The following is a 25,172-nucleotide window of genomic DNA, read 5'->3' on the forward strand; positions in this document are numbered from 1 at the left end:
GAGTGCAACAGTAGGGAAAGTGGTGGATAGCGTAGGGGTAAAAATTACTATTCCCACTCAAGAGAGTGCAACAGTAGGGAAAGTGTTGGATAGCGTAGGGGTAAAAATTACTATTCCCACTCCAGAGAGTGCAACAGTAGGGAAAGTGTTGGATAGCGTAGGGGTCAAAATTACTATTCCCACTCCAGAGAGTGCAATAGTAGGGAAAATGGTGGATAGCGTAGGGGTAAAAATTACTATTCCCACTCCAGAGAGTGCAACAGTAGGGAAAGTGGTGGATAGCGTAGGGGTAAAAATTACTATTCCCACTCAAGAGAGTGCAACAGTAGGGAAAGTGTTGGATAGCGTAGGGGTAAAAATTACTATTCCCACTCCAGAGAGTGCAACAGTAGGGAAAGTGGTGGATAGCGTAGGGGTAAAAATTACTATTCCCACTCCAAAGAGTGCAACAGTAGGGAAAGTGTTGGATAGCGTAGGGGTAAAAATTACTATTCCCACTCCAGAGAGTGCAACAGTATGGAAAGTGGTGGATAGCGTAGGGGTAAAAATTACTATTCCAACTCCAGAGAGTGCAACAGTAGGGAAAGTGTTGGATAGCGTAGGGGTAAAAATTACTATTACCACTCCGGAGAGTGCAACAGTAGGGAAAGTGTTGGATAGCGTAGGGGTAAAAATTACTATTCCCACTCCAGAGAGTGCAACAGTAGGAAAAGTGTTGGATAGCATAGGGGTAAAAATGACTATTCCCACTCCAGAGAGTGCAACAGTAGGGAAAGTGTTGGATAGCGTAGGGGTCAAAATTACTATTCCCACTCCAGAGAGTGCAATAGTAGGGAAAATGGTGGATAGCGTAGGGGTAAAAATTACTATTCTCACTCCAGAGAGTGCAACAGTAGGGAAAGTGTTGGATAGCGTAGGGGTAAAAATTACTATTCCCACTCCAGAGAGTGCAACAGTAGGGAAAGTGTTGGATAGCGTAGGAGTTAAAATAACATACTTATAAATAAAAAATAACATTTATTAATCAAAAATTAAACTATTACATAAATAATTACCAATTAATTAAAAATAATTACCAATTAATAAAAATTATTTAATATTTCCTACAAATTAATACTTAATTTAACATAATTAAATTACTTCCCACCCTATTCCCCTATAAACTCACAACCCACTACAGAACATATTTATCAATTAATCAATATTTATCGATGAATCAATTAATTAAAATTAATGACCAATTAATTAAAATTATTTAATAACTCCTACTAATTAATACTTAATTTAACAAAAATAAATTACTTCCCGCCCTATTCCCCTATAAACCCACAACCCGCTACATAACATATTTATCAATTAATCTATTAATTAAAAATTATTACCAATTAATTAACATTATTTACCAATTAATTACATTTAATTATTAATTCCTACTAATTACTAATTATTTTAACATAATTAAATTACTTCCCAACCTATTCCCCTATAAACCCACAACCCGCTACATAACATATTTATCAATTAATCTATTAATTAAAAATTATGACCAATTAATTCAATTTAATTATTAATTCCTACTAATTACTACTTATTTTAACATAATTAAATTACTTCCCACCCTATTCCCCTATAAACCAACAACTCGCTACTGATCTAAAATGCTAGATTTAATTAAAATACATAAATAAATACTTAAAAACATATTATATACATTATAATATACAAAAAAATTATTAGCAAATTGATATTAGTAACATCGAAATTATTTACATCGATATTACTACAAATCGATATATTTAACTTCGATATTACTGATATCTATATTAAATAGTGTCGATGTTACTTACCTTCGATATTGTGTTACACCGATATTTAAACTTCGATATAATTGTATATCGATATTTAAATTTCGATATTATGTCTGTGTACCGAATATAATAGCATCCCCCACAGCAGTTCCTGCTGGCTGTGGCACCACATCTGCTCCTGGAGTGCCCACCTCCGCGCTGGCCCTGGCACTGGTGGATGGCTGTGCCAATGGTGTTACGCCTAGAAAATACATTTAATATTTTTAAATGCCATATACACCACTCCCTATTTTGTCTGGAAAAAAAATGTTACTAGTACTACATGAACAAATTTAATAACTTGTGACTCTCTAGTCTAAACTAAGTATTTCCCATTCTTCAGGGAAGGGTATTTTTTATTTATGCTTAGCCATAACATGTGATGCTACATTGTTTGGCACAACTGATGAATGCTTGCTTTTCAACACGCGCCATTTTTTTCCTAACAGACAGAAGCTTTCCTTCTACGAACAAGAGCAAGATCATGATTAGTCGGAGTCGTCAACTATTCAGCCCCACCAATACTTTAATTTCCAAACAGGTGAGGGCTCTCCCGCTAATAATTTGGGAAATCAGCCACTTTTCAGATGTTCACCGTTTATCTTATATAAGGATTGCAAAGATTAAAGCAGGAAAGAAAAAGCATGCCCAGAACCATAGCAATGAATGAAAAACAAGATGGCCGCTCCAATTGCGACCACGTGGGTAAGTTCACACAATATTTTCCCCGCGAGCACTCAAAAACAGACGCAATCACGTACTTGCGCCCCGCACGTAGGAAATGTCCAATGCGAGCACGCAACTAGCGCCCGGAAACAGAAATACGCACCGCGAACACTGAAAACAAGATGGCCGCGCCCATTATACGACTGCATGGGTAACTTTGTGGTAGCTGGGCTGAAAAAAACCCTGCGAACACGCAAAAATAAAAAATCTGCCAATTTGCGCAGATTTGCGAGTTTTGCGGACTGCGAGTACATATTCGCACGAATTCCCGTACGCGAATTCGCACATTTCGCCCATACTTAGACCTATGGCTGGGTATCCCATTGTCCACTCCAGGCGAACATTGCAGACACAACAAGATGATGGACGAAGTGCTGAAACTGTTTAACGACTCACCCCCAGTCAAAAGATCTGGGTTTATTCCATCATTCTTTTGCTCACTATCACAAACCATTTTGGACTCATCCACATGCAAATCAGTCTTGACCCTCCTCATTGGAACAGTCTAGCCCGAACTGCCAAGCAAGGTCCTCCCAGAAACAGAACAAAAGCAACCCAAAACCGGATTCGCCCTACTTATAGGCTCATCATCCATGTGCAACTTGCTTCCAGTGATACAGTGAGCATAGGAGTCCTGTTTGTGCACACCCATGTCATTTAGGGAAATACATGAAACCCACAAAAGGTGATGGGAGGAATGCTTGCAGTTTGTCTAACCACTGGCAATCACTAGGAGTAGAACTATTTAATGAAATGGATCAGATACCGTCTATTGCTTTGCCTCATGACTTTGCAGTATTTTTTCACTCTGGTTCTCAAATTACATCTGGCTACTGGTACCTTTGCAAATGGAACAAGATGATGGATGGAGTGCTGAAATGTTTCAACCATTCATCCCCAGTCAAGAGATCTGAGTTTAATCCATCATTCTTTTGCTCACTCAGCCACCCTTCTTTGGACTCACACATATGCAAATCAGTATTGACCCTGCTCCTCATGGGAACAGCCGAGCACAAACTGCCAGGTCAGGTCCTTCATGGACGGGAAACATACATCCTGGGACCAATTTCAGGGTATCACCACTCAAAAGCCAGGCTATCCTTAATCCAGTGGCACAGCGTGCAAGCGACCAACATTTTTGGGCATATCCTTGACCACTTCGGATGAACATAGCAAACACAACAAGATGACAAACGGAGTGCTGAAAGTTTTCAACCACTCACCCCCAGTCAAGAGATCTGTGTTTCATCCATATTTTCCTCACTCTACCGCCCAGGTTGCGTCCCAGCTATATGCAAATCAGTCTTGACCCTACCCTTCATGCGTCTCCTCGAACCAGAAACATGCTTCTTTGGACCAATTTTGGGGCATCATCCCTCATCAGTCAGGCTTGCTTGAATCCACAGGCACATTGAGCAAGCGACCCACGTCTGGGCATACCCTTGGCCACTTAGGGGAAACATAGCATCGGTAACACTCAAAAACCGCTTTAATAATAACAGACAACCATTAATTGACAGATGACAGAAGTGTAACCAATCCGCTCAGGAAAGGAAGGTAAGAGTTCAAATAAGCAAGCCTTTTAATTAACAGCAAATTGACATCAGACTTAGTTCTGATATTTTTTTTTTCAGCTAGTCAATTAAATCATCCAGAAAATGAAAGACACAAGTGGATTTTGAAAAACAACTGTAAGTTTAAAACGAGGGTCTTCTCTTAGAAACTATAACACCACCACAGTTGTTCACAATGTTCCTCCCTCTCTTTGATTACAGTGTCATTCAGTTCTTGATCCTGAGCAGAACCCTGAATCATGTGGTTCAAAATGAGTCAACACTTTCAAACTAGGGATATGGTTGGAAAACTTGGGATGTAGGGAAACTGAAGAAAAAAAGAAAGAAACTGAAGAAAAAAATAAAGAAATCTAGGTCTCTTTTGTAGGCCCCGTTAAAGTCAGTGTTCCACCCCCTAGCTATGGTGTATTTAGGAGTGCAGACAATGTGAAAAATCTAATTGTACCCTTTAATATTAAAGTTTGAGAACTGAAACATTACAAATTTGTTATACATTTCCAGATGTTTTAAAAACAAATTTGTATGTTTTTGTTTTAATATGTTGCAATTATGTGTTTAAAAATAGTACTGTTGACGCAAGCACTTTTGAGGCAGTAGTGTCTTGAAATGATTTCTGTTATGGTTTCCACAATTGGTGTTGTGTTCCAAAGTTTATGAAGTGTTAAAAATTGTTTAAAAAACTTAATGAACAACATAAGATATAATAAAATGTGGCCACGCTAATTAATTTTCGTGACCAGAATGATGAATTAAATGAGTTCTTAACTGGCATCATTATGGTTAACTTTTTTTTTGTGTTTTAATGTTAAGGTGGCTTAACTTTACTGACCAAGAATAGGCGCCAACTCTTTGGTAATTCTTTTTAGAATGTTGGCATTTTCCTGCTCTTAGCCATTTGGTACCTCAGCCTCTCCTGGGTGACATGACTGGGTGGAAATGACTGACTTTGTGAATTCCTCACAGTCAGTAAGACACCGAACCGACAAGGAAAAAAGTGAGAAGGGACCAACTAATGTAATAAGTGAAATAGGACTGGTGCCTTGAGCAGGAGAAAGGAGCCTTCCCAGAACCCACCTAATCGATAAAGAAAACTGATAAAGGACCTAGAGAAGCAAGAGAAAGGAGACTTCCCAGAACCCACCCAATCGATAAAGAAAACTGATAAGGACCAACCAAGTTAAGGAGTGGAAAGAGAGAAGGGACTAAGAAAAGTAAAAAGGGACTAAACAACTTCAAGAGGAAAAGAGAGAAAATCCTCCCCCTCTCAGGAAATCATCAGGGATAGACTTGGCTGACATCTTGCACTGGTTACTTATCTCCAGACAACTCGCTTTCACAATTAGGGATAGTCAATTAATTAATTAATTAATTACTATGGATGGCACCATAATTACAAAGGACTGATTAGAATAAGGTAACATAACTAATAAGGATCAATTAATCAGAGGATCCAATATGAAACAGTAGTTTGGAAGTCACTTTCAACTTCTATATCTTCCACGTCTACAAAGGTATAATAATAAGAGCAAACTATACCACAAAGGAAACTATACCTACCACCTCGAAACCATAGTACTGAGTTACTTGATTTTGATATCCTCCAGGATACACTAGCTGGGAACTACTCAGTACAAAACAGTCAATAGGCCTCTGCAGACCCTCAACGTGAAGCGGAAATGGATGGAAGATACCAAGGATCGACTGGGTCCAATGCAAAGAGCATAGAATACCCTTCAACTCTATCCAAAAATGCTGCCAAAAAATTCAAACACCATACTTTGAGAAAAAACCCGGACATGCTGTTCTCTGACCCATACTTTGATAGAGTCAAAGGCATCAAGATGAACGACCTTATATTCTACAGAGACAAAACAGCTAAATGGCGCAACGCCCTTACAAAAATGCTGTTCACTAAAACTATAAAAAACATACCATATGGCACAAAAATAACGACCTCATTAACTAAAAGAAGTAAGACAGAATTATGCATTACTATGTATAAAACGGGAATAGTGCTGATACAAGCAACCAACAGAGAACTCGAAAAATTTGAGATAACTTTCCAAAACTTAAAGGAATACATAGAAGGACCAAGCTACCAACAAAACATGACACTACCAGATGTCACACTTGAAAACAACGACTCCAATACTAGAGACACCAGTCAAACGGACGGCCAGGACAACCAAACCTCTAACACCGGAGATTTAACCGAAAACGCGATGGTAATACCAGAGAATGAGATAGAAAGGATAGCGATGTCTACTAACCTTGGAAACAAAGAGAAGAACCAGGCCCCAAGGAAAGAGCCGTTGCCGCTAACACACAACTCCACCGCGCTTGAAGAGTGTACCCCAGCTCCAAACGAGTCCCTCTATGAAGTTAACGGAATAAACAAGGTAGATGATATCGACCTTCCCCATCCTCCCTCGAATGCGAGACCTGAGTCCCATAGATCCCTATTCACAAAAACACCCCTTACATCCCATAACATAGGAATTAATGGGGACACCTCTAATAGAGCCAGAAATCACAACCAAACTAAGGATACTAAGAAAAGATTTGTGGCAATGAGAACAGATCATTCACGGAGAAGAGCAAACTGCAATACCCATCCAGCCAGGTCTATCTCACATAAGAAATCATCCCGAACACAGAAAGAAGTCAAGGAGCTCCAGAAACTCGTAGGAAACCTGGCACAAAACTCGATGAAAGTCTCACAGACAATTGGAAAAATCTTGGAGATGGCGATAAGTACGCACACCAAGGTCTCACACATCCAGAATCTGGTACTCAGACCCAACAGACCTAACAGGACCAAGCCCTTGTCAAAGGAAGAAGCTCTGGCCTTACTCCGATCTTATGAACAACCTGCCCGTGGTAGAGAGGAGAATATCAAAACAGTACCTATTGACTCTAATAGAACGTCCAGAAAGAATGACAGGAAAGCAATTCACCAAAACTTACAACATATTCAGCTAACCGCATCCGAATCCGATAATGGAAAACTCGTTAAATCACAGAAACCCCTGAATTGCCTACTACTTAACTGTCGTTCGGCAACTAAACATGCACCAGACATAGCTGCCCTCATCATTAACAAGGAAATTGACCTGGCCATCCTCACGGAAACATGGCTCAGTGAATCATCATCTCCTACCATGGATCTCTTAATACCACCACAATATAACATCGTCAGGTTAGACAGACCAAGGAATGTGGGAGGAGGCATAGCGTGCATTCACCGTTCAGAGATCGAGGTCTGCCAATTCCAATCTGACCCCCTAGAATCCTGTGAATACCTTGGTATTAATGTGAGAACACCAAATAATCAAAGTAGCAACTTGCATGCATTCTACCACCCACCAGGAGAGAACGCAAAGTTCACAGAGCAACTGATAGAGATCATAACGACCAACTCTAACTCGGATGCCAATAACATATTCCTAGGTGACTTTAACCTCCACTGGGACGACGGCAATGACAAACTGGTTAACTCGCTTAAAGACTTCCTCAGTGAGCTAAAACTTACACACGCATGCAACCAACCCACTCACTCACAAGGAGCGACCTTAGACTGGATTATTTCAAGAAATAAAGAGGCATCAATCCTCGCTATAGACCCATGTGATTGGTCTGACCATCACGTCATAACATTCGTGATACCTACAATGAAAAAGGGCAGGACCGTGCAACCACGCAAGCTCAAGAAACTGATCCGAGACACAAAAGAGGCTAATATTGAACTACTGGATGAAAGGTGTGAGAAAGACCTGAAGCCACCCAACAATAAGCAAAATGTCAATGAGCTGACGGATCACTACATAACCTCGATCGGTAATATCGTCAATGACACCATGCCCCAAAAACTGAAAAAAGTCTCAGAGAAGCCAAAAAATCCTTGGTTTAATGAGTCACTGAACAAGGACAGGCGCAAACTGAGAATGGCCGAAAGGAAATGGAGACAACATCCCTCCTCCCCTGAGCTGAAAGCCCTCAGAAAAACAAGAAACGAATACAACAAAAAGATAATCAACTCCAAAAAAGAATTTATCAGAGCTGAACTGGACAGTGCCATAAACAGACCACGAAAACTCTTCGAGATTTTAAAACAACAGTCAAATAAACTAGCCAAAACGGTTCAAGAGAATACAAAAACTCCCATAAGCTGCGAGGAATTCTCCTCATTTTTCACGGAAAAATCCAAACTGCTAGAAGTTGAACTCACAAATGCAGCAGCTAACCTTATGACCCTTCCTCCACCTAAAAATGAGGCCAATGTGTCAACAGAGGGTCTCCAAACAAAAAACAAGGCAAACTGGGACACATTTGAATTATACGACCAGGGAAAGATCGCCAAAACGCTGGCGGAACTTAGACCGAACAACCACTATGAAGACCCTCTACCGGGAAAGTGTGTAAGAGAAATCAGCCACACTCTAGTTCCGATCTGGACTGAGATAATAAATGCCTCACTTGCACAAGGGACCCTCCCTGACTGCCTAAAAACAGGGCAGGTAGTGCCCATCATCAAAAAACCGACAGCTGATGCAACAGACCCGAATAACTATCGACCAGTGACCAACATCCCTCTACTGGCCAAACTCATTGAGAAATGCGTGCAGGGCCAACTAAGTCAACACATCGCTAAGTTCTCGCTACTAGATGATTGCCAATCAGGATTCAGAACAGGGCACAGTACTGAAACTGCGATCCTGCATATTGTCGATGACGCCCTACAAGCCCTAGACCGAAATCAAACATGCCTACTGATCTTCCTAGACCTGTCATCAGCATTTGACACGGTAAAGCACGAAGTACTAATGACCAGGCTACAAGACAGGATGGGTTTGTCCGGAAACGTGCTGAAATGGTTCAATTCTTTCCTACAGAACAGGACTCAGCGATTCCTGGTTAACCAAGCAATCTCTTCCCCGCGCCCCAATGCAATCGGGGTCCCACAAGGCTCAACGTTATCCCCAGATCTATTCAACTTGTATGTAGAACCTCTCACGGAGATCCTTCAAAAATCACAGATATCCTATCATATGTATGCAGACGACACGCAAATATACATAAAGATCGCCTCCCTTGAGGACATTGACCTAATGAACAAGACACTAAAGAGAGCTTTGCGATGGTTAACAATGAACCATCTGAAACTAAACGCCCAGAAAACAGAATTCCTGCTAATTTCACCGACAAGGAGCCAATCTGAAGTTAAGGAATGGACTAAATTGGTGACGGCGCTAAATTGCACCCCGACCCTAGTTAACTCAGCCAAATCACTAGGAATTACGCTAGATGAGAACCTCGACATGAAAGACCATATTAACTCAATGGCCAAGAGCGCCCGCTTCCACTTGAATTACTTAAGAAAACTGAAACCCTTTATCTCAGAGACGGATCTAAAACTGGCTATCCAATCACTAGTTATCTCGAGGATCGAATACGGCTGCACCACATTAGCTGGCCTACCGAAAACATCCACAGCACCACTAAAAGCCTGCCTCAACGCAGCGGCTAGACTCATTACGGGAACGAAGAAATTCGATCACATATCTCCTCACCTGAAAGCACTAAACTGGCTACCTTACGAGGCCAGAATTCAAATGAAGATGGCCTGTATTACACATAAAGCGGTTCACTACAACATACCCAGATACCTAGCCAAGAAACTTAAGCTATCAGGAGGTAACAGACCAACTAGAAGCGCAAAAGAGTTGCTATTGCGACCAGCCTTTTTCCACAAGATAAAGACCTACAACCGAGCATTCTCCGGAGCTGCCCCCAGAATCTGGAACTCACTCCCTCCAAACATCAGGAAGATTCAAAATACAGTAACATTCAAACGAGAACTGAAGAGCCACTTGATGAGTAAATACCCTACATAGAGAAACCTACGGATTACTGGGATGATCATTTACGCTATCAGAGGGTTGTCCTCTTCATAAAAATTGGAAGATCAATATCTGATAATTGACTGTTTCCATGTTCAAGCCGAGGCTAGACACGTTACTGCTACCTCATACACTTGTGAACTTATAACTATATCTCACAGACAAAATCTATATAACCTCTACCTCACTTTATTTATTTATCCATATTATCCTTGATATGCACTGGAATGCCTTATAACCCCACCTCACCGAGCTTGGATTGTTACCATGACACAAGCCAAGCCTTGTTCGCCACCTAATGCTAATTGCACAGACATTAGGAATATATATATCTAATCACGTCCATACAGTATATTGCCTTCTACCTCATATCTATGTTGTTGTTATTACTGCTATTATAATGTCTATCTGTAATTCTTTCCTTGTTAAGTGCTCTGATACCCACGGGTCTTGTCCGCGCTATACAAAACACTATAAATAAATAAATAAAATAAATAAAATCTGGGTCTTGTATCCGAATCACACGCCATTGCAGTTGGATTTATTTTTAGACTTTGAACCGATCACATGTCACAAAATTTCCACAGTTGGTACTTTGATCATTTATGCGCTAGTTTTTACAAAAAAATAAAAAAACATAACTCAGGTTCTACTATTTGTATTTTGTTGTTTTAGTGTCAAATCATTTATTAAAATTTACTCTACTTTTCTAAAATAATGTAAGATTCTTTGTGTATTGTTTTTTCAATGTCTGTGTGATGCATAAAAACATTACACATATTTAGCTATTTTTGAGCTTTACCCTGCCATGGATTGTGGCTACTGCTAGACCAGTGCTCACACTAGTCAACCAACAATCCAACTTCTCACAAGCAGTAACCCACAAACGGTTAAAGTTTCTACTGCAGCAAGCCTATTCCTCTTTCTTTCATCCTCTTATACTGCCTCCTGGAGGTCCCTTAATTCACCTAATTTGGTCACTACTTATTTAGAGAACAATTCACATAATTTGCATTCTCAGCAGTTTACTCATTTAATATCCCAGTTGCATTTTCAGGGGCACAGTACTTACCAACTTGATCAGCATAATTCTTGCTCATCATGACTACGTCATCACCAGCCTTGTTGGCTGTACAGTTCACCACTGCTATTTCTCTGAATTGTTGTATTTCTCTCAAAAGATCAAGACTGTTGAAACCGCCATAAAGTTCCTTCAAAACACACAAAAGGTGATGGCAGGAATGATTACATTTTGCCTAACAACTAACAATTGCTAAAGGTAGCACCCCAACCCATCATGCTGTTGCTCACTGTGCCCGCTCAGTTTGGACAAAGCCATATGCAAATCGGTCATGACTCTGCTCCTTGTGGGAACAGTCCAGCATGAACTGCCAGGCGAGGCCCTCCTCAAATCAGAACACAAGTAACTCATATGTCCTCCCTGTGTCTGTATTTTTGTATTTAATGCCAGCTTTCCTTTCCCAATTTCCCCTATATTCCCTCTAATCTCTCAAACCCTTAATCAGCTTAAGTCAAGCTTTAATGTGAGCTTTCAGATTTGTTAAAGCTATGCCTGCTATTTCTACTTCACTCAAATTGATTTTGTAATTTCTCTTTAAGTTTCTCATTTTGTGACTTTTGACTTTATTTTCTTCAGCTAAAATCCTTAGAATGATGTTGTGCTTCATTTGCACATCTTGCTGCTTCTCTAATCAGGTATCTTATTTCATCCACCATGTATGTCATGATTCTAATTTATTCAACCATTATCTGTAAAGTTTTTCCAAAATCAAATATTAAAAGTGAAATATAGATCTCTCTTTCTTTAGAAAGCCTAGTCAACACTACAGAGGCAGGAGCTGATACAGCAGAAGGCAGAATATTAGCAGCAGCAGCATGTCTTTGAGTACTAGGCAAAGCTATCAAAGTATTCTCAGGTGGTGCACTGGCACTCTCAGTTGTATTCAACCTTGCTGATACAAGTGCCATCAGTCCCTGTTAATTCATACCCAGGTCACCCATTGCACCTATGTCAAATATAAACAGTCTCTGAGCTTATCTTTTCCATCTGTGTATAGCAGAAATCTAAAATCCAAAACGTTATTAAAAAATGTATCCTCCTCATCTGAATCTTTTTCTATGTTTTGTTTCTCTCTGTCACCACATGTCAGTCAGTTTTCTTTCTGTCTATTTTCTCATTGACTATGCTGTGAAAACTCTCAATACTTCTACCATATCCTCCATCTAAGATCATTCCTAAATACTCCACTTAATTTCTGACCTCTGACTAAATGAACTCTTACACTCTTTTTTAATTTCCTTTCCCTTTTTTGCTGCTATTTGATTCCATGTATTCAAACTGTATAGGTCTAGGTAATGGTTTTCCTGTCATTCATTGTATGTCTCAAAAAATCTAGCTTCATACTATTAAAGGTCCCCTCTAAAGGAAATTGCAAGACCTTGCCGCACTGCCAAGCCATGTCTTCCCTGGACTGAAAACAAGCATCCTGGGACCGGTTTCTGACTAATCAGCTGTCATCAGCCAGGCTAGCTTGAATCCAGTGGCAAAGTATGTTTTGGGAATGATCCCAATTTCTGGACGCCAGAATGGTGGCTAGATTCTCTGGGTCCTCTTCCCGCACCCATCAAGAAGGTAAAAAATCTTGGGGTGTGGATAGATCAGAAGCTCAATTTCAAAGACCAGGTTAATTCACTGGCTTCTGCCACGTCCTACGCTCTTAGGTCTTACAAGAAAATTCTGCCTCTGCTACCGATTGAATGTCGTAAAAGAGTGATTACAGCTCTCACCATGTCGAGGCTGGATTACTGTAATAGTCTGTACTTCACCATTCAGGAAGGTTCAATGCAGAAGCTGCAACTCTTACAGAATGCAGTTGCTAGACTCCTATTGGGCATTCCTAAATATGCTCCAGTAGCAGATGAGATTCGAAAATTACACTGGCTGCCACTCAGGAAGCGAACCATGTTCAAGGCAATGTGTTCAGTACATAAGGTAGAGTAGGGTCGGCCTATCTAAAAAAACGCCTTTATTGGTATACGTCAAGCAGATTATTACGCTCATCAGATGCCAAATTGGTTCATGTGCCATTTATCAGAAAGGCCACCTGGGGTGGTAAAATCTTTGTGGCAAATGCAGCCAAAGCATGGAACAAGCTTCCCCATCGGCTTAGAGCTATTTCGAAACTCTTCATCTTTCGAAAGGCTTTAAAAACATGGCTGTTTTTGGAATAGTTAATTAAGTATCATTCTTGGCTTGGTCCCTCTGGAGAAATTTCACATAGCGCCAGGACACCCATGGGTAACAGTGTGCTCTATAAATGTCATAACTAAATAAATAAATAAATAAATAAAGTGAGCAAGGGACCCACATCTGTGCATACCCTGCCAACTTAGGGTGAACAAAGCAAAACCAAAGGGGATAACAAAGTTTTGAATATTGCAAGAACTCACCCCCAGTCAACTGATCTAGGTTTAATCCATCATCATTCTTTAGCTCACTCCGCCACCCCAGTTCAGACATGGCCATATGCAAATCAGTCTCACCCTGTGCCTCATGGGAACAGTCCAGCCCAAAATGCCAAGCCATGTCTTCCCTGGATGAGAAACAAGCATCCTGGGACCGGTTTCAGGCTGTCATCAGCCAGGCTAGCTTGAATCCAGTGGCAAAGAGAGCAAGAAACCCACGTCTGGGCATACCCTGCCAACTTAGGGTTAACAAAGCAGAAACCAAAGGGGATGATGTATGGAGTGTTGAACATTGAAAGCACTCACCCCCATCAACTGATCTGGGTTTAATCCATCATGATTCCTTAGCTCACTCCACCACCCCAGTTCAGACATGGACATATGCAAATCAGTCTGACCCTGTGCCTCATGGGAACAGTCCAGCCTGAACTGCCAATCCCAGGGGTTGAGGTCTCTGGTACCCTAATACCATGGACCTGTCCTCTGCTATTTCTTTGAGCTGGGAGAGGGGACACCATAAACTGGGTATTAGGGCGAAGATGTCCCAGGCCTGGATGATGAGGGGTTGTAATATATAGCAGTGGAACACCACATGCTCCGTTTTCATTTCCTTTTCTGTGATAGGGCAACATTTTCAACTGGAATAATTTTGGCCCAATTGAAAGGTTTTTCATGTTGTGCTCATTTGCTCCTGGTGGCCAATCCTATCCACCATGAGCATTTCCATCCAGCCTCTTCTCCTCAAAACATTTTGCAGGGAGATGCCTTGTCCTCTGCCTGGCTCCAAGTGCTTTTTTCCAGGTAGTGGGAGCATTTAGCAGAGGCCCTCTGCAGTCAGCCAGCAAAACACCTTTCTTGATGCACTCCCTAGACCCTAGAGCCTTCTGGTTTTTTGAAGCACACTTTGGAATCTAGATCCCTTCTCAACAAGTCATCCGGGGGTGTAAAGGTCCATCGCCACTGACCCTGAAGAGACCCATCATAGTCCTAAAGACACAAAAACCCTACCTGTAAAGGCAGAATCCAGCTTGCAGTGTAATGCTTCTGCATATTGTAGATGGGAGAAGCATATTTTTAAATTTTCATGAAGAAGGCGATTCACCCCTAAATAAGGATGCCATTTTGAATGAAAGACCTAAGCGATAAACTGTGTGCGCCACAATGGTTAACACAGATCTGGGACCTGTCTTTTGTAATTCTGGCTAGAAACAGGCTTAGCTATTTGTCCTCATGTCATGAAATTAAAAAAGAAAGTACAAGAAGTACACAGTGAGACTGGGCATTTGACCTACCCCTTTCATACATTTTGCTTTTATGTGTTTTTCATGATTTTCTATTGTTTTGAAGTTAAAAGTTAAAAGTTACCACTATTGACTTTAAACAGAGTGCTTCCTATTGTAAAATATAGGGAAGCCTTTTAAATGTTTATTACACTTTAAAAAGGTAATGCAAATATGTTTATATTAATTAATAATTTAAATCAATGTTATATATTTGGTTTATGTAATTCTTTTTATTTTAAAAGTAGAACAAATTAGAAAATGCAGCAAAACTACTAACTTAATTTCATTTAAATATTTAATTCATTTAAATGTATTAACAGTATACACAATACTTTAATGGTTAAAAAACAAATCCCACTTACATTTTTTTTAATTTTTACCCATTATGTATTAAACTTTACACATATTAATGGATAGAACAATTCAAATTAAATGAATTATGTTTTTTAATAATTAAAATTATTTTAAACAAAGATTTTATATATTAAAACGTTTCACAATGAAACAACATTTATTGTATATTTATATATATATATATATATATTTTTTTTTTATTTTTTTTATTTTTTTTTTTTTATTAAAATCACCAATTTGTTGGTTATTTTTCAAAGGTCAAAGTACATATTTTTTTTATTATTTCCTAAGGGTTTCAATTTTCTGTCCTTGCTCCATTATTTTCTATGAAAGGGTGCCGAAGTGCCAGTGGTTATGCAATGAGTGGTGCTGACTTACTGCAGCTCAGAGTTTGAGTACATTAACTACTGTGTTGAGATTCTTTTCTTTGGCTGTACTAGCTTAGGAAGTGCAGTTTGTGATTAGCAATATGCGGACTCATTTGTGAGAGGTTGCTTTTCCCTCCTTAAACCCCTACCAAACACCCACTAAAGTAGCCTTTGAAAACATGTCTCAGGCTTTCCATTGCAGTCTGCAGTGCAGTTGTAAACTGCCATTTCGACCTTGCAAAATATACCTTTTTCCAGGCCTTAACCGTCCTTTTTAATCGCTATAAGTCATCTCTTAGTTCAGTTGAAGGCTTATATGCAGTGTGCATTGTATTTAGAAGGTAAGACATGTAAACTTCGGTTTTACATGTCCTAGCAGTAAAAAAAAAAACTCAAGGCCTATCTCTCCCACGACTCCTTGACAGCAAAGAGGCCCCTTCATAGCAAAACTATGCCGCCAATAATGATCGCCAATGATAAGCTTCAGTGACACCTGCTCTTTGCACTACGGAGGCTGTCAATGAAGACAACCAATCCAAGATTTGCAGTCCACACTACAGCAACGACAGCCCGTGGTGACCTCAAGTGTGAAGCTTCAGCAACACCTGTACATGATGACCAGCTCTTCAGGCCACAGTGACAATAGCCTGTGATGCCCAATGCTCTTTACACTACAGCAATGATCATCTGCTACGCTTCTTTTTGCTCCTCATGGCTTCCTCCCCGGTGAATGAAAATTTTTGTGCTAGACTCAAAAGTTAACTGTTCAGAGGGAATAACAGGGTCTATGTATCTAAACTGCACTCCATCTTCATCAGCCTGAACTTGTGACTGTACCCCAGTCTAGCACAACTAGATAACTGTGAGCGGCGCTTTGGGCTTTTAGCCATAATTTTCCCTAAAACAAATATTGCATATCTCCAGTAATATTGATCAGTTTTTTGTTGTTCTGGTACAATTTTCTTCATTGCAATTTGTGTATTGCTCTAAATTAGCTCGGGGTTTTCTGGTGATTTGTTGTCTCTTTATTTCTGCTTGTGTGCTGCATAAATACTTTACAAATTGCCTCCAAGTTAAGCCTGACTGCTTTTGTGCCAAGCTACAGGAGGGTAAGCACAGGTTAATTTAATGTCATTTGTGGTTCACCCTCACAAGGTTTATGGTTGTTGCTTGAGTTGGCCTTCTGCCCCCTCAGCTAATGAACCAATATTTTACACATTTTGATATAGAAACAAGTGATACTTTACTTTCTTCGATGCTTGTTTGTGAGACCACTCATTGAGTGAGTTATAGCTTGAGGTTTCTCCCATTTGGAATACATTTGCAGGAGGAACAGTGAGTTTGAGAGAAAGTTAAATTGAAGCTGTGTAATTGAGTAGTCACAAACTAGCAAATACTTTTGGATGCTAGTTCAGAAATCCTCTCACATGTAGGCCCAGGTGGAAAATGTAATTGGCCTAATTTAGGGACACAGCATTAAGGTACTCAGGTCAGCGGGCGTTAGTGTGTCCTTGTTGCTGTCTCATGCTCCATCGTGGTTGGCCTAAGCTTGTGACTTCATCCCTATCCACCACGACCAGCTAAACACAATTGCCACTTTGTGCTTTTTAGCACTATTTTCACTGAAATGTTCCTCAAGGGAATTTAAAACAATCGGTTTGTCTCAACCAGATGCAAAGTATTTAGCCAATGTGGGGTGGGTACAATACACAATTATTTGCAGATAATGTGGCACATTAGATGAATGTGGGGGAGTAAGTGAACAGGAAATACAGTCATATTCTGTCTCATAAAAGGAAAAAGATACACAAGTAGTATTCAGGGCTCTGTCTACATATATGCAAAAACCTGAAACCACCATGTTGAATGTACATGTTCCAGAGTTCACTCTCAGATCTGCAAATCACAAGAGTCTGGCCGAAGACCCAGTACATAATTTCATGTGAATTGCTTGACCAAAAGCCAAACTGTATAATTAGCCTTCACTGCACTGGGCCAGATACCTAGTTAACTGGGTTCTTTTTAAAAACTGTATGCAGTGCCATGCCGAAGAAGTATGCTCAACTTCTGGTGGGCACTGCCACTGGTGGTGCAGAGCAGGTTTGTCGAGAGGGTGGATCAAAGCAAGTTCTGTCCAAATAACAGACCCTACACTTGTTAATCTTCACTAGGGCTAGGAAGACGTTTATTCCATACAGCACAAATAGAAAGACATTTGCACCAGAGTGTGTCAACGCATGAGCTGGACCAAGAGCCTACAGCTTAAGGCTAAACCAAGAATTCAACTCTCATGGCTTATGTCTAGTTTTGAGGCTTATAATTTCTGAATGTTTGAACTTCGAACAGTTGGATAGGATAAGCTATTTCAGCAGTCATTGATACATTCATTTTAAATATCAGAAAGCTTTGGATGCAAAAATAGTGATTGACTCTTCCAATTTTCAACTCATCCACCAGTGACCACACACAATAAAAATAGTTTAGTCAATAGTAAATGGAGAAATGGGAATAAAGAAAACATAAACACTAGTAGTGACCCTGCTGAGTAATGATGTCTGCAGAGTGAAATGTAGATAGTTGAAAATTCTCCCATAAAATTTCTACATCTAATAAACAGTGAAAAAAAAAATAAGTCAATCAATCAGGGGAATTGTAAGCGTGTTACTCACCCGTAAGGGTCTTGAGGCGCGGGGTATGTGGAAGGAGGTTCTCTCGTTGAGGTATTGGGGCCGGTGTTGTAGAGGCATTTTTAGGCGTGGGTGAGTATCTTGAAAGTAACTCTCTTCTCGACAGGAAGCCAGTGGTGTTTTTGTACGGTCTGGAGTTTGCAGGGCAGAGACTTGTTGATTCTGACATAGAGGACGTTTCCATAAACTCCCTAATACTCACGCTGGCTTGAATGCGCAGCGTGTGTAACACTGGGTGGAGTGCTGCCGATAGTCTGACACTCAGGCTGTGAGTTGTGATTATTGCTGCTAACTTTTACGGGACCCTGACCCTTGGGTAGGTCACTTCCTGCCACTGCTGCCCCGCCTGCCTGCCCGCTGCTCTGTCTATTTCCTCGCTTCAGTTGGCACTCTACCCAATCACCTGGACTGCCCGGGCCCTGCTCAGTGCCCGTGTGCCTGCCTGCCCCTTCCCCTCTGGCTGAGTGTGTTTGAGTCTGCCTGCCCGCCCCATTTTTCATTTTGTACACCCAGTGTGTTCTGGTGTGCCTGCCCGCCTCCTTTTCTCCTTCTGTACCCCTTGTGTGTGTTAGCGTGCCTGTGATTACCGGGAGTCTTCTCCTCCCGCTTCCTCCGTCTTCGGGCCGCTGTCTCCCGTGCGGCCCTGCCCCCCCGGCACCCATTGGCTATTCCCTCCCGCCTCCCAGCTGACCCCTCCTCCCCTACTCCTCCTCCTCCTCCCCTTATGGTGACCGTGGCGGGACCGTGCAGCGGACGCGCGCAGCGGGTGCGCCGATGGTGCGCCAAAGGCGCGCCAAAGGCAAGCCTGTCTGCGCCCCTCCGCGCCTGGCCCGCGCCCAGTTCCAGTACCCCTGGCCCACGAGGATGCCAGCCCACGCGACGGACCTACGACTCTGCCACCCTCAACGCACTCAAACCTGGCCGGAACCCCACCTGCTACAGAGCCACCCCGAAATGCACCCACGGACCCTTCACCTGCCAAGCCTGCAAATTCACCTGCCTCCGGACCTGTACTGCACCCACCAAGCCGAGCACCAGCAGCAACAACCTGAAGTGCATCGTGCTCAACACCCGCTCCATCCACAGACATGCCGCCGAACTCTGGAACCTGCTCGACACAACAGCACCAGACGTCGTCTTCCTCACTGAAACCTGGATGAACGCCTCCTCAGCACCCGACATCGCCATAGCCATCCCGGACGGATACAAGATCACCCGGAGGGACCGCGTCAACCAGACTGGAGGAGGCATTGCCATCATACACAAGATCACCATCCGCATCTCGACCAACTCCAACGACACCTTCACCGCCGCCGAACACCTCCACTTCCAGATACACACCGCCCCCAAGACCACCCTCAGAGGCACCCTCATCTACAGACCCCCGGGACCACGTACACAATTCAGCGAAGACATCGCAGACTTCATCAGCCCCCACGCCCTCCCCTCCACTGACCACATCCTCCTATGGGACCTCAACTTCCACATGGAGAACAACAAGGACAGCAACACCACCACCCTTCTGGAAAACCTTGCCAAACTCGGACTCAAGCAACTGGTGAACACCCCCACCCACTATGCCGGCCACACGCTTGACCCCATCTTCTCCTCCAGCAAGCACATCTCCTTCAGCCACTCCACTGGACTCCATTGGACTGACCACAGCGGCGTCCACTTCAGCTTCAGAAGAACAACGACTACCACCACCCGCAACAGGTTCCTTGCCAGAGCTGGAGCAAGATCACCACCGAGCAGCTCACCACCTCCCTCAGCCAGGACCCTCCCGCCAGCACAATGGACCCGAACGATGCAGCCAGCAACCTCACACAGTGGCTGATCGCCTGCGCCGACGACCTCGCACCACTAAAGAATCCTCCCAGCAGGCCCGGCAGCAAGAAATCTCCCTGGTTCACCGACGAACTCAAGGACTCCAAAAAGAACTGCCGCACCCTCGAGAAAGCCTGGCGCCATGACCAGACCACAGACAACATGACGGCCCTCAAGCACGCCACCCGCAAGCACCACCAGCTGATCCGCACCACTAAGATGACAGCATTCAAAGAACGACTGAACAACAATGCCCATGACAGCAAGGAACTCTTCAGCATCGTCAAAGAGCTCTCCAACCCCAGCGCCGGTAACACCGACATCACTCCTTCGCAAGAACTCTGCAACTCACTCGCCTCGTTCTTCCACCGCAAGATCGCCGACATACACAACAGCTTCAACGCACCAACCACGCACCCAACCGCCGAACCAACGCCCCCCACCACCACCCTCTGCAACTGGACCCCGGTCAGCACCGAAGACACCACCCGCACGATGAACACCATCCACTCCGGATCACCAACCGAACCCTGCCCCCACCACGACTTCAACAAGGCCGACTCCATCATCGCACCCCAACTCCTGGACATCATCAACACCTCCTTCCACACCGCCACCTTCCCGGAGAGCTGGAAGCACGCCGAGATCAGCGCCCTCCTGAAGAAACCAACAGCGGATCCCACCGACCTCAAGAACTTCCGCCCCATCTCGCTCCTCCCTTTTCCTGCCAAAGTCATCGAGAAGACCGTCAACAGACAGCTCGCCGCCTTCCTCGAGACTAATGGATCCCTCGACCCCTCGCAGTCCAGTTTCAGAGCCAACCACAGCACTGAGACCGCCCTGATCGCAGCCACCGATGACATCAGATCCATGCTCGACAACGGGGAAACAGCGTCCCTCATCCTCCTGGACCTCTCTGCCACATTCGACACTGTCTGCCACCGCACCCTAGTAAGGCGCCTCAGCAACATCGGAATCCAAGAGAAGGCGCTGGAGTGGATCATCTTGTTCCTGGCCGGAAAAACCCAGAGAGTCCGCCTTCCCCTGTTCAGATCCGAGGCCACCGAAGTAATCTGCGGCGTACCACAAGGATCATCACTCAGCCCAACCCTCTTCAACGTCTACATGAGCCCCCTCGCAGCCATCGCACACCAACACAACCTCATCATCATACGGCGACGATACCCAGCTGATCCTCTCCCTCACCAATGACCCCGCCATCGCCAGAACCAGCCTACACGAAGGGATGAAAGACGTTGCTGAGTGGATGAAGAACAGCCTGAAACTAAACTCAGACAAGACGGAAGTCTTTATCCTGGGATCATCGCCCTCCACCTGGGACGACTCCTGGTGGCCCCCTACCCTGGGCACCACTCCCAAGCAACCGGGCTTCATCCTGGACTTCTCCCTCTCAATGGCCAGACAAGTCAATGCCGTCTCCTCATCATGCTTCAACACCCTGCGCATGCTCCGCAGGAACTTCCGATGGATCCCCACCGAGACCAGGAAGACCATCACCCAGGCACTTGTCACCAGCCGACTGGACTACGGGAACACCCTCTACACCGGAACCCCAGCCAAACTTCAGAAAAGACTCTAACGCACCCAGAACGCCTCCGCTCGACTCGTACTGGACATCCGACGACACAGCCACATCTCCGGCCACCTGAGAGACATGCACTGGCTCCCTGTCAGCAAGAGGATCACGTTCAGGCTCCTCACCCACTCACACAAGGCTCTCCATGACCTGAGCCCCAAGTACCTCAACGACCGCCTGACCTTCTACACGCCCACCCACCAGCTACGATCGACCAGCCTCGCCCTCGCCGCCGTACGACGCATCCGCCGGAGGACGTTCTCCTACCTGGCAGCCAAGACGTGGAACTCCCTCCCAATCCACCTTCGGCTGACCCAGGACCATCTCTCCTTCAGGAAGCAACTCAAGACCTGGCTGTTCGAGCAGTACCGGACCCCTCTTCCCCAGTGCCTTGAGACCCCTCCGGGTGAGTAGCACGCTATACAAAAGCTATGATTGATTGATTGAATTCTTTTTAATTAAAATGGTATTGCTGTTGTTTTTAAACTGCTGTGGGCTACTGACCTACATACTCTCCTGGGTAGAGACGCTAGAACACTGGGGTGTCCACCTGTAAGAGTGGGACCGCCTTAACTGGGTTAGCGCACTAGTCTTCTTCTCGAAACTCCCTAAAACTCACGCTGGAGCAAACGCGCAGCTTGTGTAATACTGGGGGGATTGCTGCCGACAGTATGACAGGCTGCGAGTTGTGATTATTTCTGCAACTTTTACGGGGGAATTCTTTTTAATTAAAATTGTATTGCTGTTGTTTTTAAACTACTGTGGCATATCTGACGTTCAAACTCTCCTGGGTAGAGGCGCTAGAACCCTGCGGTGTCTGTCTGTAAGAGCGAGCCTGCATTCATTGGGTTAGCGCACTAGTCTTTTTCTCGAAACTCCTTAAAACTCACATTGGCGCGAACGCGCAGCTGACGGCCCCCTCTGCACCCGTCAGTGCCCGGAACGTGCCCAGTGCCAGGACCCCTGGTCTTTTCTTACCCCTCAGCTATTCAAGAGAAGTACTGCTGAACCTACTGGGGGAACGCTGCAGGGAGGGTGCCACGATCAATTTGGATTGTGAAAGAGGAACGTTTCTCTGCCCGCTATATTGTTACCGATTTGATGGTAACTCACCCCAGAATATCGGAATAGGGGGCAGGAAAGCCTGCTGTATGCAAAGAGATAATGCAGATGGTTCTCGCTCATATAAAGACACATCCCCTCTCCCCAATGATCATGGGCTGGCAACACGGCCGGAAGCCACTTCAGTAGATAGGCTTCTGTGTATCCTTTTGAACACTTGTTCTTTAGTCAAACATTAGTATGAGCTGGAAATTCGACGGAATGCATACAGTCCTGATATGGTCTTCTTAACGGAGACCTGGACGGATATAACCTCAACCCCTGACTGGAATGTCGCCTTACCTTCAGGCTATGCTTTTTCCAACCATGACAGGTCAGGTAGTAGAGGAGGCAGCATCGCCATTATATATAAAAATGGCCTGAAGGTGCAGACGGAAGTATTTGCTGATCTCCAGGTGGAAGCAATGGAATTCTGTGTCAGGCTTAAGGATAACACTGTACTTCATGGCTTACTGGTCTACCGGCCGCCGGGCACCAGAACTGCATTTTCAACAGCCCTCATGTCCTACATGGAATCCTGTATTGATTATCAATATTTTACAATCTTAGGGGATTTCAATTATCATCTGGAGCTGGCTACTAATTTGGACATGGGTAAACTGCTAGATCTAATGGAAGCGCACGGACTGCATCAACGAGTGTCTGAACCCACACACTTAGGAGGCCATATTTTAGATGGGCTTTTCTCTAACCACCTGGATATTTCACTAGGTGGTATAGAGGCTCTCCCGTAGACAGACCATAAAGCAGTATTATTTGAGATTAGGGCCAGGGAACCGGGGAGGGGCTCCTCCCATAAAGCAACTAAGGTGACGTTTCGTCGCTGGAGTAAGGTAACCAGTAGTGGCCAAGAGGCTGCCCTTGACCATTCCCTTCTTATTTTAGACAATGACAATGAAGTGGCAGCTACTCAGTTCAATGAATGGATTAGAGGAGCAGTAAACTGTATCGCCCCTCAGCAGGCTGCCATAGCAAACAGGCGCCCTTCTGGGAGGCCGTGGTATGGCCCTGAACTTAAATGACTAAAAGTTGAATGTAGAAAGTTCAAGCGTCTTTGGAAGGTAGAGTGCAGTAAGATCAGTAAAGATGCCTACAATCAGGCCTTGAATAGATATAAGGAGGCCATTCTGGCAGCTAAAATGGTGTACTTCACTTCAAAAATCCTGGAAGCCTGAAACTCTGCAAAGGAGTTGTTTAAATCTGTGTCCTCTTTGACTAATCCTCAGCAGGGTAGCGGGTTTAAGCCTGACCAGGCATTTTGTAATCACTTGGTGTTTTGTTTCAACAATAAGGTGCAAACTATATATGATGACTTGGCCAATTCATCAAATTATCAGCCAAGTACAATCACCTCTGGAGGTGGAAACAACGCCATGAAATTTGCTATGTTTCAACCCCCTGTCGGAAGACACAGTATTAAACATTTTGAAATCTATTAAATCACGCTCATTTTACGATCCCTGCCCGACCGGCCATTATGCACTTGGCATTATAGAAAAATGGGGTAACCCAAAATAGTCAAAAGGTCCTGGGTATATGTTGTTATAGAAAACAAATGGTCCTAGACTGGCGGTTGCATTAGTTTACAAGCAAAGCTAGAGGGGTATATATATATATACCAATCATAACATGATGAGGCACCAACGATATATACATAAAAAGAATTGTTTAAATCATAAAGCCACTAAAATATTGATTGATGACATAGTTTATTCAATCAACCACATTTTAAAAAAAGGCAAGATTTACAATGTTACATCACATGGTTATCAACATCAGTAAGGAAATAGTGGGTGAAGGTTCAGTGCTCATGTGAAAAGAGGATACAAAGATAAGGAAGCATGGAAACAGTGATAATTGGAAAGCAATTTTCTACATGAGATCCAATGTAATTCAGAATCTGCTATCTCATTAATTTTGGCCTACCCCTACAGGAAAGATACAAAATGAAAGATAGTGCGCTGTTATTTTCACAGTGTCCTGTTTACTAAAAGTTTGCAAGTCTGGAGGAGGGTGTAGGCCTTAATGGGGGCGTAGACATTTCGACCCAAGTGCTTAGGGGTAAGTTGTGTCCTCAGCGGCAGGTCTTCTTCAGGACAGGGTTGGGGGGTGTCATAGAAACTGTCAGGTGAGCAACCAGAATCAATTTGAGTGCTGATCATTAGTTCAATAGTCCTGTGCTTGTGTCAGGACGGATAAGGGACCATGCCCAATGCTCCACAATTGTGGGAATCAATTCATGGGCTTAGGGGTGATGAACCTGTTGGTAAAGACACCAGTCGGTAAAAATCCTGGATTGGTAGTGTCCCCTGGTCTCCTATTAATCAGGCCCGGGCAGTGGCCCATGTGAGCTTGGCAAGTCCTCGTTACACTGCCATGTGCGAGCCGCATCCGTCAATCT

Source organism: Lissotriton vulgaris, chromosome 6 (genome assembly GCF_964263255.1).
Source record: "Lissotriton vulgaris chromosome 6, aLisVul1.2, whole genome shotgun sequence".
Taxonomy (NCBI): domain Eukaryota; kingdom Metazoa; phylum Chordata; class Amphibia; order Caudata; family Salamandridae; genus Lissotriton; species Lissotriton vulgaris.